This window comes from Eulemur rufifrons, chromosome 3, assembly GCF_041146395.1.
Source record: "Eulemur rufifrons isolate Redbay chromosome 3, OSU_ERuf_1, whole genome shotgun sequence".
Classification (NCBI taxonomy): domain Eukaryota; kingdom Metazoa; phylum Chordata; class Mammalia; order Primates; family Lemuridae; genus Eulemur; species Eulemur rufifrons.
Window position 1 is genome coordinate 127,849 of NC_090985.1, and position 5,360 is coordinate 133,208.

Below are 5,360 nucleotides of genomic sequence, written 5' to 3' on the forward strand. Positions count from 1 at the left end.
TGTAGTCCCAGCTACTGGAGAGGCTGAGGCAGTAAGATTGCTTAAGCCCGGGAGTTTGAGGTTGCTGTGAGCTAGGCTGATGCCATGGCACTCACTCTAGCCCAGGCAACAGAGCAAGACTCTGTCTCAAAAAAAAAAAAAAAAGTTGTTGCTAAAGCACTGGATATTTTCTGAAGTTCAAAAGCAGAGCTAAAAGCAATAAAAAAAAAAAATCACTTTTAGCAGAAACAAACCCAAGGCATGTTCTTTATGTTTGTATATAACACTGGACACCACAGAATCCACAGCAATATCACCATCAAATACAGGATCCTTAATGTAGTAAGACTGACGTTGCAATTTTAAAAGGAAATTCCACGAGTAGAATTTGTGGCCTTTTAAAACAGTTATGCCTCAGATCCTCATAATTGATTGAACTCTTAGCAACTAATAATAATCTTCTTATCTCAATAACAAAATAGGAGAATGTATCTGTGTTCATTCTAGATGTTTATTCCACCTAAGTATGATGATATCCAACATTCAGAGTTCATAGCGGTAACTGTCCATGACACCTCCCCAGGAAAGAGTGTTCTGAGTCCTTTTTACCACTTTCTTTTAATTTTCCTTTTTTAAAAGAACTGCTAGTGTATCCAAGAAAATAGGAAATGTGCTGTAAGTTACAGAATCACTGCTGAGATGTATTCAATAATTCAAATCTTTAAAAAAATATACCTAAGGGAAACTTCTTTCACAAGTTTTATTATTTTGCTATGGAAAGTATTTTTACTGAAAAGATCAATCTGAGCTCAAAATACATATCTGGGATAAAGTCTGATGTTTTGATTAACGGTGAAGCTGTCCCTCTGGTTTAAAGCTCATGTTTATAAATTAATAATAACATAAATTCTATAGATGACTTCATTTGGGAACTAAATAAGCACGAATTTTGGCCTCTCAGTAAAAACATTTTACATTTCTAGAAATGGAAGGATGTCTTCTAATGTTTAATCATCATAAAATTGAAACAGTTGAGTCATTTTATCATTAAAAAAGGAAATTGAGGTTTGTATGAAGATACGCCTAGGTAATCGTAGTCCTCTTTTCAGTTTAAATGTCTGTAACACTATAGTTGTCACATGAATTCATCACTTTTATGTAATTTGGATAGGTGTCATTAAAGCTTTGAAATACTCGGTTACTTAATATTTCTATTAAATATTTATAAAATATTTTTATGCTTAAGATTATGTTAGCCCTTGTTTTACAGATTTCTAATCAAGATATAAAGGGTGAAGAATCATATAACAAAAAATCAGTAACAAGTGAAATTTAATCCTTCAATCATGCAGATTCCTAATGATTCATAACTCATTGTCATGTTATTTCCCTAAATACCATGTATAGTTTAATGTCCAATAAAATCAAGTTACATATATCACTTCCTTTTCTTCTTTAATCCAAACAAATTATGCACATCTAATTTGGGTAGTTATAACATGGCATTAGAAAGTTACAATTATTTTAAGTAATAGTTATAGTTTAAAGACATGCTTTTGAAACAGATATGGATTTTTTACTAGTCTCTACTGGCATTATTACCTAGGCAGTGTGATGGGGGAGGTTAACTTATTTTTTATTGACTACTTGGAAAAAGCAATCAAAATAGTCAACCTATATGTTTCCTTTCTGTCTTGAGTAACTTTGACTTTGTGTTTCTAGAGGTGATCACATTGTGACTAGCATGATTAGACTAGCAGTGGATTGGTAGACTAGTCCCATTCAAGTTAATGTTTCAGAATAAGGCATCAATTAATTACATGTATTGCTTACTTTAGGGTCAAACCCCAGTTAGAAAAATGTGTGACCTCTGACTTCTTGTGACATGTTTGGCATTGAAATTTCTGAGTTCTCCTGGAGTTCTTCCTGTCACTACAGATATACATAAGCCCAAACTGTAAGTCCTCTTCGTGTATATGTTGACTTTGAAGTTGCAACTAGGTACCTATTATTTCTTTTTTTATGTGTTATAATTTAACTCGTTGAAGCCCAATTTCCAGGAACAGTTTAAGTTAAAGTTTGCTATGTCTCTCTGTCTTAGAATTATTAGAGAGGAGGAGAATGGCCATTCCTAAGTTACTTCTTTGTAAATAAGTTAGTTTGAAAAACTACCAGTTATTATCCTGCTTATGTAATTCCAAGGATTCTTCTTGGAATTACTCATTGTATTCTCCTTTCGATCTGTGGGAAGTTAGCTACACTCCCCGCAAAGAGGTTTTTTTTTTTTCTCTTTGTTCCGATCAGGTCTCTCAGGCAGGGGTCATCGCAAAGGATGAAAAATATAGTAGGAAACAGAAATAAAAGATAAAGTAATGGCAGTAATAATACACAGAGCCAAAGATATAGTTTATAAAGTAAAGGTTTATGAAAATAAATAAATAAAGGAGTGTATCCGGATGGATATATTTTTACCCGCATCAAATATATCCCTGACTGAAACTCCACACAGGTATTTTATAGGGTACATACAGGCTCCCCGTTGCCAAGGGCAACAGGATTTGCATACTAACAGGCAGTTTGCTTTAGGGTCAAAGTCTCCTAAAAGGCTACTACAGATCCTTAAACTAACTCCAACTAGGGAACAAATGAGTTATAAAATCGTCTTGGGGCAAACTTGTAAGTTTTATGATAAGGCTATTACTTTAGCAAAAAACAGAGACATCTTTGCTCCGGTGATTGTGTTCTTGGGGACAGAGATGATCCCAGAAGTCAACATGGGCTGTGCTTTGTGTTAATTACTTGAACCGCATGGTTCCATCTGGGCCTAGCTTGGGCATTAGCGTATCTATATGATCAGCTCTCATCTCTGGGGGTCTACCTGTCAGCTCCTGCAACCTTTTGGTTCTAAGGAAAAGGCATGCCTTGTCTTTCAAAACAGGTGAGAACCAAGGGCCCAGTTTACAGCTGTCTTTTTGAAGTGCAGCTTCTACTGACCAGCGAGATGCCCTCCTGAGATGAGGCAGCTTTTCAACTAACACATTTATTTTTTCTTTAAGGCAAGCCTTATTTGACTTCTGAAATCAAATCTTGTCTCCAGAAATACAGGCAGCATTTCTATAACTCAGTATTCTTAGGCTCAACATCAATCTATATTGATTTATTCTTCTTACATATCTTATTGTGAAAGTGGATTGGCAGGTATACTTTACCACTGTTACCATTACTATTTTATTTTACAAGATAGTCTTATACAAGAAGTAGCTAATTCTGAATAACCAAAGTCCATGGTGAGTTTTTTCCAGGATGCGAAAATCTTCCGACATTCATCTTGCCTTGGAGTGTTGTCTAGGTGTTTTTGTGTGCTTGACATTTCTTTGCAGTTCTGTGAAGGAAACATACAGACAAGGCACATAGAAATGTAAACAGCTGTTAAAGAATGAGACAGTAGTACTGAAGAACAGGAATTGATAGTAGGAAAATGTGTGCTCTCTTTGATTCTAATTGATGCTATTCGCTTCTGTGACTATGCTTGCTTTTAGTTGTTTAATAAATATAGTTAATCAGAATGAAAAACAGAGATAAGAACAAAGGTAACTCCATGATAGGCTAGGCTTCCTGGATGTGAGAAGCCTAGTTCTGCTTCTGTATATATGGCTTGCTGGCTTGGTGCTTAGCGTAAGTGGAGCCATGGCAGGCTTCACTAAAGTAAAGGAAAACAAAGCCCCGGGGAGGTAACTGCAAGTTGCTTTCTGATAAAGGACTAGAGAATCCAGGTGCCCTCCAACCAACTAAGTAAATAAGAAGAGCAAGACATGATCAGCGCATGAATAGCTTGTGCAGGGCGTGTGTTCCCAGTATCGCTTGTAACCAAAAACTAGAAGGTATGCAACAACAGCTCCCCTCCCCCGTCGGAGACCCTCCTCTTCCCCTGGATGATGTTAACTACAACTGGCGCCAGTGCAAAAAGTCCGAAACTTAGAGTCAACAAACCTAAAGCCAACGCGATCAGCCACTTCTAAACAAAAGGAACAAATAAAGTGAAGGGGGATAAAGTGCAGACTAGTGTGTCGTGTGCAGACTAGTGTGTCGTGTACAGACTGGTATGTCATGTGCAGACTAACGTGTTATGTGCAGAATAACGTGTCGTGTGAAAACTAGCATACAGAAAAGTATAAAAGCCTAATCTTTACCCCAGGGCGGGGTCCTAGTTCCTGGAGAGGCCACTGCGTTGGTGCTCTGGAATTTGGACCCTGACCCGGGGCTAGTTAATAAACTCCTTTGCCTTTTTGCAGCCTCAGTGACTCTGCCTCTCTGTTCCTGGGGCCAAAGGGAACCGGATCTAACAGTACCTAGTAATAGAAGAGGGTCGTTACCACATGATGAGGGTTTATTAATTTACAACACTGGAGGCTTTGTTTGAGGGGAGAGACACCAGGAGAGCTCGGAAGGCCCTGTGGGTGGCATGGAATTAGTCAGGCCTCAGTCGTTGTATAGGGTTTGACGCAGCAGAGAGGAGAGTCCAAGTAGAGGGACTGTGGGGTTTAAGGAAAAGTGGATAAAAAGGCAGAGAGGGTCAGACTAGGAAGGCCTTGAGAATGCTAGCATTGACATTTTAATCTATAGGTAGAGGGGAATAGTGAGTGCTTTTTGAATAGGGAAATGGTAAAAAGTAGAACATACTCATTTTTTTCCCTCCCAGGCTAGACTGAATGGTCCCCTCAAATGTCTCTTGAGTCTATCTGCTCTTCCCTCTTCTGGGCTGGGTTTTCACTCTTGTGATTTCCTGCCTGTTTTTCCAACCCCTGTTTTTCCACAATGTCATCTCAGATCACTGTACAATCGCAGGCCTTTCTCTCTTGCCCTCGAAGACCCCATTCCTGTGCAAAGGTGTCGCTGTCTCGGCCCGTGTCTTCCACATAACCTCTGCTACCCCCCACTATGCTACGCTCCAGAAATCAGAAATCGGAGATACGCTGGGCTGGTCCTCAGGTCTGTGTCTCCCACATGCCACCTGGGATGACCTTCCCAGACTCCTCTTTCAAGTGTCATCTCCTGAGAAGTCTTTCCTGACACCGTTAAGTCAACTTAATTTTACCAGTTATTTTTCTAAATTTTAGGTCTGATTGTGTTCTTAAATCCTCTTTTGATTTCCCTATTGTGCATAAAGTCCAAATAATGGAGCAGGGCATTTGTATAAAGCTCTTCACAATTAGATCATGATATTTCTTTCTTCTTTTTACAGCTAGCCTTTCTCCTCTCAGTGTTCCATCTGATGAGACAAGTGTCAATGGCCTGAGCACTCTATGGCTTTTTTTTTTTTTTTTTTTTAAGAGATGGCATCTCGCTAGGTTGCCCAGCCTGGACTCAGACTCTTGGATTCA